The sequence below is a fragment of the Carcharodon carcharias genome, chromosome 4 (genome assembly GCF_017639515.1).
Source record: "Carcharodon carcharias isolate sCarCar2 chromosome 4, sCarCar2.pri, whole genome shotgun sequence".
NCBI lineage: Eukaryota > Metazoa > Chordata > Chondrichthyes > Lamniformes > Lamnidae > Carcharodon > Carcharodon carcharias.
In genome coordinates this window covers 103,279,559-103,292,353 of record NC_054470.1, presented here as the reverse complement: position 1 = coordinate 103,292,353, position 12,795 = coordinate 103,279,559, and positions in this window count along the sequence as shown.

The following is a 12,795-nucleotide window of genomic DNA, read 5'->3' as shown; positions in this document are numbered from 1 at the left end:
TAATGTATTACTTCAGCCATGCCCTTTGCCTTCACAAGAGGATTGCCTTTTTGTTCCTAATTGGCCTCATTCTTCTTTTAAGTATCTTTTTCACATCAATGTGTTCACAAAATATTTTGCATTCCTTTTTATGATAACCACTCATCTATTCTCATATTCCTTTCTTGCCCCGCATTCCTTTTTTCATACCTCCTCTGCCCTTTATTTATTTAGCTTGATTCTCTACTTTGTAATAAACTTTGCATTTGTCAAAAGCATCCTTTCTCTGTTTCATTTTAACTTTTATATCCTTATATTCATCCAGAGAGCTCTAGCTTTGGATATCCTTCTTTTCTCCTCATGGAAATGTATCTGTTCTATACCTGACTGTTTCCCCCTTGGAGACCTTCTATTATTGAAATACTGTTTTGCCTACCAATTCCTGATTCTAGACTGCTTGGGCACAACTCTTTTTTAACTCATTGAAATTAGCTCTCCACCATTGAAGTACTTATTATGCTTGAGTGCTCCTTGTTTGTTTCCATAATTATACTAGACCTAACAATATTATGATCACTCTTCACTAAATGCTCCCCCACTGAAACATGCTCCACCTGTCCCTTTCCATTACCAGAGGTAGATCCAGCACTGCTTCCTTCTTCATTGGGCTGGAAACAAATTTATCCAGAAAATTCTATTTTAAATATTTTAAGAATTACTCTCCCATTTTGCCTTTAACACTGATACTATCCAATCAATGCTGGGAAAACTGAAGTCATCCATTATCATTATCTATAATTCTTGCATCTTTCTGTAATTTTTCTGCAGATTTGTTCCTCTATATCCATCTCATTATTCGATGGCCTATTTTATGCACCCAGTGGCATAATATCTTCACTATTGTTCCATAATTCAAATTAAATAGACATTTTCTTTGACCCCTCAACTACAACATCCCTTTCCAGTATTATAATAATTTATTTGATCAAAGTCGCCATACTCACTATATTTACCCTTCCCTCATGTTCCTATAGTCAGGAATATTAATAGGCCAATCATCCCCTTCTTTGAGTCAGGTCACTGGTATTGTTACTATCCCATAATTTCATGTGGCAACTTATGCCTGCAGCTCACCAACCCCATTTACCACAGTCCCTGCATGCCAAACTTATCTAAGAAGCTTTGTTTTCTGTTCTCTCCTATTTCTGAAGTATCATTAGGGGGAGGTGGTGGTGTACTGGCATTGTCAATGGACTAGTAACCTAGAGGCCCAGGATTTGAATCCCAGCATGGAAGATGGTGGAATTTAAATCCAATAATAAAAAAAAATCTGGAATTAAAAGTCTAATGATGACCATGAAACCATTGTCAATTGTTGCAGAAGTCCATCTGGTTCACTAGTATCCTTTAGGGAAGAAAGTCTGCAGTCCTTATCTGGTCTGGTCTACATGTGACTCCAGACCCAGAGCATTATTGTTGACTCTTAAATGGCCTTGCAAGCCACTCAGTTGTATCAAACCACGACAAAGTGAGTGTACCTATGCCACATGGACTGCAACAGTTCAAGAAAGCAGCTCACCACCACCTTCTCAAGGGCAATTAGGAATGGGCGATAAATGCTGGCCTAGCCAGCAATGCCCACACCCCATGAATAATAAAAAAAAAATGATGCTATTTTTCTGTCCCAGTCCTCTTTGCATTCTATTTTTCCCCTCTAATGTTTCAGCCTGGTGCCGATGCCTTTCCTGATTAGCTTAAACTCCCCCACAGCAATAAATAATGTTATTTCTCTGTATAATGTGAGAGAATTTAAATGTGTATGCCAGCGCTCAGGGTACTGATGATGTCTGATTAGCTGGTCCAATCTTGTGATTGTCAGAATCTGCCTGATTTCTATGAAAAATGGTCGTGTGAGTAAAGGAGCAGAAGCTAGCAATGAGGAACTATTGGTTGAAAAAAACAAGAATGATAAAAAGGAAAGTTTTTTTTTCATCCTATATGTTTTATTTTTATTCTGCAGGAAGCTTACTTATCCATGATGGTGATAGATAGCTGAAGTGATTAAATGCTTATCTCTTGTTTCGAATGGCATAAATATGAATCTCAGAATTACCTGCCACTCAAACCTGCTGGGCAACGGATTCTTCTTTTTCTTTTGCCGTTGTTTAGTGTTTCATTTGTTGAGAGGAAGGGCATCAAAAATTAGGCCTTATTTACTGATAAACACTGGCCACACACTCAGGACCCCTGCCATCCTCCAGATTGGATAACGATGTATGTACACATCGATTGTGGAGGAAGAGGAGATGAAAGTGGATCAAAATGGGCATCATTCATATATCTGTCTCGAAGTATACATGTCTCCATAAAGGTAAAATGAACCCGCTCACACAGCAATTATAATTCAACCCTCAGAAGAGCTTAATTTGAACCTAGCCCGCCCAGCAAGAATGGGGTGAGGGTAGAGGCAGAAGGAAAGTTAAGCTGACGGCCTGACGGAAGTTGCTGTTCCCCTGCCCACGTGGCTTCCCCTCACGACTTTAACCACGGCACCTCCAGCAACATGGTGCCCTCATGTCTGCAACCTAACTATGATGTGGAAATAATATAGCTTAAAGCCGCACCAGAACTATGGAGGAATCCTGAGGCCCAGCGGAACTTGGCAGAGGTGGCAGAGCAGCCACATGAGGCTAAGTTCAATGTACGTATTGTTAAAGCTTCTATGAGGATTCCTTGTGCACCTGTAGGTGCAGGAGTACTCCTCTGGGCCCTACAAGGAATCCTGGTGCTTCCGTAGGCCCGGGCTTCTCCCTATCCAACCACTGGCTGCTCATTAGAGACTCTACTCCCCGCAGCGCAAATCCCTGTCTAGAATCGTTCCCTAGACCAGAATTTTTCAGTTGGTGGGGGAGCTCAGCAGGAGCGGGTGGGGGCAATCGGGAACCTGACCGCCGCCTGCAATCGGGTGCGCATCATGACTTTATGCGGGCAGGTCAATTAAGGCCCACCGAGCGTAACTCGCGGCTCCCGAGGTCTGCGGGAAGGAGTGGGCAGCAGCAGGAGGCCAAGGTCCACCAGGTCCAATGGCAACCCTTCAGCCTATTCAAAAATGGTGCAGGCAGCCGTCCTAAGGCTGCCTTGAGTTCAGTCATCTGCAATGGACAATGTCGTCAGACAACAGGCCAGGTGGGAGGGCAAGTCGGCGGGGCAGTCGGCCCCGAGGTTTTCCGATGAGTCCCTTGCTGCCCTCCTCGAGGAGGTGGCATCTGTCCGGGATATCCTTGTCCCAAGGGACGGGAGAAGGAGGCCCCCTTACCTCACCAAACATGCGTGGGAGGGAGTGGCTGAATGGGTCAGCTCCCATAATATGGTGAGATGCACCTGGGTGCAGTGTTGCAAGCAGTTTAATGACCACCTTGGATCGGGAAGGGTGAGTACCATGTTGGCATGGGTCACTTAGCACAGCAGATAGGTTGCCCCCTCACCCTCCAGTCCCCAACCCGCACCTCAAAGTTTTGCTTTTTTATTCCTTCACAGGATGTGTCCTTTGCTGGCTGGGCCAGCATTTATTACCTATCCCTAGTTGCCCGTGAGAAGGTGGTGCTGAGCTGCCTTCTGGATCCGCTGCATGTTGTGTAGGTACACCCACAGCGCTGTTAGGGAGGAAGTTCCAGGATTTTGACCCAGTGACAGCGAAGGGATGGTGATATTTTTCCAAGTCAGGATGGTGAGTGGCTTGGAGGGGAACTTACAGGTGGTGGTGTTCCCATGTATCTGCTTCCTTTGTCCTTCTAGACGGTAACGATCGAGGGTCTTAGAGTGTGAGTGGCAAATGTCATGGAGGCAGCATTTGGGCAAGGGGGTGAACTCTGGCTGCTTGGAATGAGTGTCTTGTGGCTTCAGGGCCACGAAGCAGCTGAGCCCTGCAAGGTTTTCCTCAGGTGGGGTTGGCCAGGCTGCAATGGCAACGCAGGTACAGGGTGAATTAATCAATGCTCCTCTCTCCTTTTAGGAGAAGACAGCACACAATAATGCAGAGTGGCTGTGGACTGGCAGAGGGCAACCCCACCTTCTGGTCCTCACCAGATTCAAGCAGGAGGCACTGGAGCTGGAGAGGTGCCATGTACCCAGGTCAACCGGCCGCGATGAGGTTGGGGTGCCACTGGGAGGTAAGAGTGCAGTGCACTGAGGTCACAATGTCTGTCAGTGCAAACATTCCACTGTTGACTGTACATTGATTTCAGTCTCCAATGCGGAATCCCCACTGATAATGGAAAAATGAGGGCATCTTGATCCGGGTGCAGGCATGCACAGTAACAGTGTAACTACTTCAACTAATCACATGTCCTTGTTCTTCCTTTCAGGCTCACCACGCCTGGTCTCAGCAGCCTGAGGGACCACCGCTGACCCCTGAGGGCCCAGATGATATGAACGCACCAGCATTACACACTCTCAGCCAGGCAAGCACCAGAGCAGATACCAGCACCTCAGTGGGAATAAGATTGTTGGCTAGTATCTCGGTGCACAGCGGTGAGGGCACTTCACACTCACTTGAGATGCAGGTGGATGCTCAGAAAGCCCAGAGCGCCGGCAGTCGGAGGACTGCTGGGGACCAGGAACATGCTCAGTCAGTGACTGATGATGTGCCTCTGGAGTCGTCCCTGAGGCAGCAGATGCTGGAAGTCCAGCAGAGTGTGCGGGAGGATCTGGCAGAGATACATGAGGGAATGTGTGCCATGGTCTCTGTGATGGAGGAATCCATATGGAGCATGAGGAATGCAATGGCCCTCATGGCCGAGCGTAATGCCTCCTCCATGGAGAGAGCGGTAACTCTCATGGAGAGGCTTCTCCAGGAGAACAATCAGGTATTCCTCGGGATGCACTCGGACCTGCAAGCCCTCACACTGGCAATGACCTCAGGTGGTCAGTGTCAGTGTAGGAGATGGACTGGGCACTCAGTATACCCCTTTTTTAAGTTACTGTTAAGTTGGTGTGATGTTGAACAATTTTTCATTTAGTTTTATTTCAGTATGCCAAGTTGCAAAGCATTAAATGTGTTGTTTCTCAGCAAGCCTCTGGGTGCTTCATTGGTTCTGCAGGTGAAGGGGAACCCATGATGTTATGAGTGACTTGTTTTTCATTGAGCTTTGAGCTTTATTGAAATGGCAAATAGTGCTTGTTGTTGACCAGGCAAATGTTGCCCTCAGGTATCGAGTTTGGAGCCTGCAGCCCTGGCACATGGTGGTGGTTCATCTTTGGTAGGCTAGCTGAAGGAGCATTGGATCAAAGTCTCCTGGGTGTCCCTGCCTCCCTGCAGGTTACCCAGGTCAACGTCGATCCCCGCGGCATTTTCCTGACCATGCTCATCCTCGGACTCACTACTGGACTCATCGTCTGCTGCCAGAGCAGCTGTGTCAACATCTTCTTTCTCCACTGCTTCCCCCCTTCTACTGCCAGATTGTGGAGAGTGCAGCATGCAACCACTATCAGCGACACATGATCTGGGGGGTATCGCAGTGTGCCCCCCAAAAAGTCCAGGCATCAGAAGCGCATCTTGAGAAGACCGATGGTTATCTCTACCACCGCTCTTCTGGAGGCATGGCTCCTGTTGTACCGCTGCTAGGCCTCTGTTTTTGGATGGTGGAGAGGTGTCATGAGCCACGTTCTGAGGGGATAGCCCTTATCACTCAGCAGCCATCCATCCAGCCGGGCTGGAGCACTGAAGAGCCCCGGCACCTGGGAGTGTCTCAGGATTTAAGTGTCATGGGAATTGCTTGGGTACCTTGCACAGACTCATAGAATCAGCATCCTATAATCACACGTTATCTGCACATTCATGGAGTGGAATGTGCTTCCTATTGCTGAAGGCTCCCGGCTCACCCGCTGGCGCCTTGATGGCCACATGTCTGCAGTTGATGGCACCCTGATCCGGGGGAAGCCAGCAATCACCGCAAAGCCTCTGGCTCGCTCAGCCTGGCTGGCCTCATCTGTGCAGCAGTGAATGAAAGCCAATACCCGCCTGAACAGAGCGTCTGTCATCAGCTTGACACAACTGTCGACAGCTGATTGGGAGGCTCCACAAAGATCACCCACCGACCACTGGAAAGGGCCGGAGACATAGAAGTTGAGGGCCACCGTGACCTTCGGCACCACTGGCATGGGGAGTCCACCCACAAAGTCGGGCCAATCATCTGACAAAATGGAGGTCACTGTCTCCTTTGAGAGATGGAGCCTCCTTCGGCATTGCACCTCAGACATATTAAGGTAGCTACATCACCACCTGTAAACCCTGGCAGCAGAATAATGGCATCATCTGTGGACCCTTCTGCCTTGGACTTCCCATTGGCCCTGCACCCCTTGTCCTGCGTCTCTCCTCCCACAGGTTGCTCCCCTGGAGGCTGAATGTGGACTCCTGGCCTCCTCCCCCTTCTGGTCCTTTCTTCCTCTGAGCTGGAGGTGCCTCCAGCGGAGAGTACAGTCCCCATTCCCAGGGTAAGGGAAGCCTGTCTGATATCTGGAAGGCCCCAGGTGTTATGACTCCGCCAGAGTCCTGAACTGAAGCCTGTTATTTCTGCCAAAGCAGCTCTGAAGTGAAATGAAGGTGTCCTGTTCACACAAGCAAGTAGCAGTAAGTAAAACACTAAAGTTCTAACAGACCACATTAGCGAGCCCACTCACCCCTCTTATCCTAGCAATGGATGAGGTTTTTAAAAATGTGGCCTACCCGCCTGCCCGTTGCGCCTATGCGATGCCCTGAAAATTGCAAAATTGATGTTAATTTCTGCCTCAAGGGCCTTAACTGGCCCATTAATTGATGGTGGGTGCGCCTCCAAACTCATAGCGTGCCCGCCTTCCAAAATATTACAGTAGCGCACGGTGATGTCAGGACGCACGCCTAACATCATTACACATCATTTTACGCGCATGCATGTCGGGCCTGTCCCCGCATGCCAACTGTGAAATTCTGTCCCTAGAGTTCCAGGGAGTGTCAACCTTCTGCCCGATTTCATGATCCTGCGGCCAGTTCTTATGTAATCTCTGCCAGGGGACAATGTGGAGAAATTCAAATGAGGCTCTGGAGTTAAAATGGCCGGGGCCTCATGTCTAAAGATCCACAGGCAACTCCCACCTATCCCACATCTAGACATCCTAAACCTGACTCAGGTTAAAATCAGGCCTATAGATCCCAGCAATACACGGACAGTATTGCAAACTTGGCTGATTGGAGTTGCATCATTGATGGGATTACCCTTTCAACTCAGATGTCAAAGCTCACAGATCTTGCAGAAGAGATTGTCATCGGCAAAAGAAAAGGTTTGTCAGAAGTTTAAGATGCAGTTTAGCTTAGGTTTCAGCCAGGGAAACAACTGCCTTTAGGATCTGCAAAGCACAATGCAACAACTCTTGAGCCAGAGCCTGAAAGATTATGTTTTTGCACCAGAAAGAGGACTTAAGGTGGGCAGCCATCCTGTAACATGTGCGCACATATGTCATCGTGAAAGTTGCTTCAATTTTGGGCCTCAGGCCTCATTCTTAAAAAAATCAGCACTTGAAGAAATTCACAGATCATCACATGATTGGCCCCATCACATGAAGAGCATGCGTGTCCTGGATGGGGATGAGGCAAATCGGAAGGAAAGGGGTATGCAGTCTTATTTGGCAGCGTCTTGTAGCACTGTTGTGGATAAGATAACTAAAACAAGAAGGAAAAGTGGCTTCCCTTTTCATCACAGCCTCAAGGAGCCCCTTTAAGGACCTCTGGGTAGGCAGCAGCAAACCCAGAAAACATATCTTCATCTCAGTGTAAATTGATGAAGCAGGGGGTTCGAGGTTTTGATTGACCGTCTAATAATATACGGATGAGGAATCTTGAAAATACATTTTTCTTCTTTGGCATGTTGCTATGCTATGAGTAGGTTATGACCTGTGTAGATTGTTTACGACAATAGTTTCACCAATAATTATCGAATTAACCTTTATAGTTGTGATAATTCAACTGGTGACTTGACAAGGCTGGGTAACCCAGAAAGTGCAGCTAAGGTTTTCTTTTGCTGAGCCTCAATATTTCCATCACTGGTGATTTGACCACAATTATGGGGTGCAGTAATGAAAATGAGGAGTAGAAAAGCCTATAATGCTTTAACCTAATGTGTTTCAATGTCCCCCTTCTCTCTCCCCCTGCCTGTGGTCCTCAGCCCCCATCTGTTTCCATATATCTTTGCTGTTCCCCTGCCTTGTTCCAGCCAAAACTGCTGGAATTGAGGGAATTCAACCCTGTGATGTGTCAATATTCAGGGCAGTATTTTCAAGTGGAAATAGATAACAAAAGATTGGGTGTTCATTGTATGTTAATTATATTGAAACTCAGGTATAAGATACTCAGTTAAAGGGCATTGGTTAATTAAGTACTTGGGGCACATATAAAGTGAGACTGATGGGACACTGGATGGGTGGTAGGTAGGAAGCAGCCACATGCAATGCTGCATTCTGTGATCATTAAATTCCACCCAGAATATCTCAAGAGGTGACAAGATTGCAAAATTCCTCCAAACAATGCAAATAAAACTGGATTCTTACCAATTGAGAGGCAGATCAGTTGGCAAAATGGTAAAGATTGAAGTGGGTTTAAAATGCTACCATTTGTCAATTTGCTTCTGTTTGTTTTACCCAATTTTCTCCCCTCCCCTTTCTCTTCTCTCCTCCCCTGAGGGTGTTAACTCAACTTTTTCACAGATGCAGGCTGTCCTCTGGCATGAGGCATTGGTGGCCATTGCTAATACCAGAGCATTGACAGTGAGAGTCAAGAAACCATTTCATTGCAGAGAACACTTCACCAAACCCAATGCTATCCTCACTAAAGTGTAAGGCTTGTCAGCATGAGTGACTGGACAATGGATAATAGGAACCGGACCAATATATTGTCCTCAACTTCAGGTGCTTCGAACCACTGTAACTATAACTTCCCCAAGCTGAGGTCAGCCAACTTAGCACTGACCAAGTGCTGATCCTGGGACTTTCCTTATCTGTGCAGTGTAGCTACTCAATGCCTTAAACTAGCTGAAGCATCAAGGAAGCTTACACTTGCAACTGTCTGTGAGTTCTTCATAGTAATTGTTTCTTGGCAGTACAGAACTTGAGTGCGCCGAGAAAAGAGACATGCTGTCAAAACTTTTCACCTTGCACTCATCAGAACAGATTAACAAGAATATCAAATCTCAAATAGAGCAACAATTTATATTGCATGAGAAGAGACTGCTGATTGATTGGCAAGTGGACTTTGATTGGCAACAGCTCTACCAATCAGTGTTCACTTGCCAACCAATCAGAACCCTCTTCTCATGCATATCAATTGTAGTTCCCTTTGAGATTTGGTGTTCTTGTGAATCTACCCTGATGAGTGCAAAGTGAAAAGCTTTGACAGCATTTCTCTTTTTTTAAATTAAACAGCAATAAGCAGACATTCAAATAAGTTTATGTTCCCAAGGAGCAACTTCAGTGAGAAAGCTTAAGATATACTGGCAGCAAGTCAACAGTCAGGCATATTAGCAGCAGTAAGGTCACTTACTTACAATGCCAAGCCTCTGGAACCCAAAGTCTGTCTTTATTATTTGGTAGCATTTTATTTCAAGAAACAGTGAATGTGATGCAAGCAATTTCCTACTGGCCATAGAGAGGGTGTAAAGGATATTTACCAGAATGATACCAGAGATGGAGATTTTGGGCGGAATTTTCTGTGTCCGCTGGCATCGGGCATGTTTGGTACTGTGAGCGGACTAAATGTCGACAAGGCCAAAAAACGGTTTCACGGCAGTTTGCAATTGTCTGCTCTGCCCGCCAATCGTTTCCTGCCATCGGACGTCGGGAACCTCATTGTAATACAGCTGCATATTATTATAAGCCCAGCCCGCCAGGATACTCCCCACCCATTGGATCGTCCAACCACGTCGGCGTGATTGCATGCTGATGTGTTTCACAACAGCAAGTAAAATAGTGTGCACTTGGCAGGGCTGCACCATAAGGGGAACGCAGAGGTGAGTGCACAGTAACGTGGCACAGCACTCACGAGGGTGGCTAGTTGGACTTCAAGGTCGAGGTGAGTTGGGGGGGCATGGACAGCACTGTGGTTGAAGTGAGTTGGAGGGGCAAGGGCTGCCTGTCCTGTGGTAGCGGCGGCTTGGTTGATGCGACTTGTGGGAGCGTCAATGGCTGCACTTTGGTTGAGGTGACTTGAGGGGGGACGTGGAAAGGGCTGCCCAGTGGTTGATGGTAGTGCTCAAGTATGTGCGGAATGGGGTATGGGAGAGAAGTGGCCATTCATCAGGGAAGCCTTGTATAAAGTGACCATTCCCCAGCAGCTGAGACAGTTCAGATGCAGCCACACTAACGTGCTTTGAGTTGGGCCTCCAGCTTATCGGCCCACTCAAGCAGCGCAAGGGCATGAAAGTGCAACCAAATGCTTCCGAACACTTCACCCCTCAGGCACAGACTGCAAAATAATGAGTGTTTTAGTGGACTGCACAACAGTTGGATGACTGTGCACATTGTACAATCTCCTTGCTAAAGATGGCCATGGAGCAGTCACTGGTGGAGGCACTCACAGCCAGTCGCAATGTCATCATCCCGGTTTGGACCAGTCTCCCCCATGGTTCAAGCTAACAGTGCAGCCTTGCATTGCGGGTTAGGAGAATGTCTGCTCCTGAGCCGAGAACACAGCATGCAGTCCAATGGGCAAAGCTGCTGCCAGTCATTCAGGTGGAATGGGATGGAGGAGGGTGGGGTTTTGGGCAGCCATGCAGCACACTGATCTCTGGTCATCCAAGTGGTGGCCAGCACTCTCCAGGATGCATTAAGGTGCCTTCAGGCTTAATCAAGAGAGGTTCTTAGAACACCCATGCTAACCCAGACATATCTCACTTTCATCCTACAGGAAGAGTACATCAGGATCATGGAGCCTGGTGAACTCTCTGTATGCCTCGTGCATACAGAGAACAGAGACAATAGGGAAGAGAGCAATGGAGGCACCTAGTTGAGCAGAGGGAGGAGCAGCACCCCCAGGAAGAAGGGATGGATGGGGCTCCCAACACACCGCTGAAGAGCCACAATGAGCCATCGCTGGTTGGCACCTAGCTAGACACAGGGCCGAGAGTCATCGCCTTTCTTTCCTGCAGATGACTGAGAACTGATGTCACCAAAGGTGGTGCATGTCCAGGGAACTGGTCAATCACATCTTCCAGCTACTGCAGGATTTGGTAGCTGGTTCATGGAGGGCATCTACTGCCAGTGGCCATGAAAGTGACCACAACACTCAATTTCTACGCCAGTGGCTCCTTTCAGGGCTCCACAGGTGATCAGTGTGGGATCCCGCAAACCTCCACCCACAAACTCCACCACGAGGTCACAGATGTCATCTTGCAAAGGCACACAACTTTGCACATTTCGCTCGGGGCCGGGAAAGCCAGGGAGCAGCAGCAGTGAGTGGATTTACCCAGGTCTCAGGTCTCCCACAGGGGCAGAGCGCCATTGACTGCACTCATGTGGTGCTCAGATCTCCATCATGACAAGCGGTCAACTATGGCCTGAATTTTCAGCTCAGCAGGCAGGCACGGCCGATGGGCCTGAGAGTAGCTGGGAAACAGACCACCGACTGCGATTGACCCCCTGACCGGGATTTCACCCTGGCTGGCCAATTACCAGCCAGCCAGTGTGAAGCACGTGCTGAAAAGTTCAGCGCTGCCGGGGTTGGGGGCAGGAGGAATGTGGGGCAATGACGCCAATGCGGGCACGGGCGAGCGCTGACAGAACACTCCCTAAAGGCAGAGAGCTGTCTCATGGAGCTGAAGACATGAAACCCAGGAAATGAAGTTTTAAATCAGGAAAAAAAATGTCCAAGCATCACAATCAGATGCCTGAGCATATAAATTATAAAAATGCTGTCCACAGATTTCATTTTTATTTTATTTAATAATGGAAACCTCATCCTGCCTGTGAAGAGGTTTGATGAAAAATGTAAAGGCCACCTGGCCCATTCACCCCGTCAGGTTGGATGGCTACATAAAATGACAGACAATTGCGCTGTTAATGGACTTAATTGCCCTCTTAATTGTCAGCAGGTGCGCTTCCAACATCTGCACCTGCCCACCGAGTGAAATATCGCGCAAGCGGGATGACGTTGGCATGCTCGCTTGACGTCTCGCATGATTTCATACCCACTTGGGTCGGGCGCATGCCTGCCCAGTCAGCAAAAAATTCAGTCCATATTGCATGCGCTTTCTGCTGCGCCCTTTACAACCTGATACTGCAATGAGGAGAAGAGCTGGCTGAGGAGGAGATGGAGGGGTTGGAGTTCTGCTCCAACGAGGAGGGAGTCAACGGGAATGAGGGTGAGGAGGTCCTCAAAGGCAACAATGCAGGCGATGAGGCCATTGCACTGGCCAGACAAGGCAGGTGTGTTCTGTAAGCCCTTATAGCTTCTAGATTTGTGGACGATAATGGCGACATGCAGCGAGGAGGCCCCATAGATCCTCACATCGCATCTGTGAATGCTTGACTCCAGCCTGGCTTATGGCAGCGTGAGTACCCTCTGAGAGGATGCTCCTGTCATGGAGATGCTGTGGAGGCCCTAATAATCACTCAGTTCCAGGAGGATGACGATGACATGCAGTGAGGACAATCTATAGATCTTCACATTGCCTCTGAGAATGCCTGACTCCAGACTGGCTGAGGGCAGCTCATTTGCACTCTGTGATCAGGGTCATGACATAGAGACACACTCATGAAACTTTAGAAGCACCTGATCCTTTGTCCACCTTCAGCGCC